Here is a 985-nt window from a genome sequence, read left to right on the forward strand (position 1 = left end):
ATATAATTTATATTATACCCAATGGTGAAAGTCTGTACATTTAAGGCTTATATAATCTTATTACCCAATGTCATCCAATAAATTTAATTTTAAAAAGATGTACAAAAGGCCAAGGTACCCATGAAAAAAATACTTACTATCATTAGTTATTAAAGAAATGTAAATCAAAAACCCAATGAGATACCACTTGGCATCCACTAGGATGGCTCTAATCGAAAATAATGGAAAATAACAAGTATTAGAGAGGATGTGGAGAAATGAGAGCTCTTATATGTAGGTGGTGGAAATGTAAATTGATGTAGCCACTGTGGAAAACACTTCCCCAAAAAGTTATGTGTAGAATTACCAAATGTCTCCAAAATTCCACTTTTGGTATATGTACCTAAAAGAATTAAAAACAGGTATTTGAACAAATCTTGTACAAGAATATTTACAGCAGCATTATTGACAATAGCCAAAGTATAGGAACAACCCAATATCAAAAATGGTATATCCATATAATGGATTATTGTTCAGTGCTAAAAATAAATGAAATACTGATCTATGCTACAACAATGATTCAACTTAAAACCGTGTTAAATGAAAGAAGCTGGGCTCTAAAGGCCACATGTATATGATCCATTTTTATGAAATATCCAGATTAGATCCATAGAGAAAATTCACGGAAGCGGAAATCGGATGATCGGTCCCCGGGGCTAGAGTAGGGAAGAGTGAGCCGCGATGCTTACTGGGTGCAGGGGTTCCGTGTGGAGTGGCGTGAAAATGTTATGGAACTAGATTGTGGTGACAGTTGCATGACATTGTGACTGTACTAAGGGCCACTGGATTTTAAATTTCACGTTGCCTCACTGTCTTTGGAATGTTCATGCTTATGTAACTTCCCCATGTCAATTTTAATACATGCACATTGGGAATTTCCTCATGTTAAAAAATGGTTAAATGGTAAATTTTATGTTATGTATATCTTACTACAATGGGAAAAAAA

Source organism: Pteropus vampyrus, unplaced genomic scaffold (assembly GCF_000151845.1).
Source record: "Pteropus vampyrus isolate Shadow unplaced genomic scaffold, Pvam_2.0 Scaffold802, whole genome shotgun sequence".
NCBI lineage: Eukaryota > Metazoa > Chordata > Mammalia > Chiroptera > Pteropodidae > Pteropus > Pteropus vampyrus.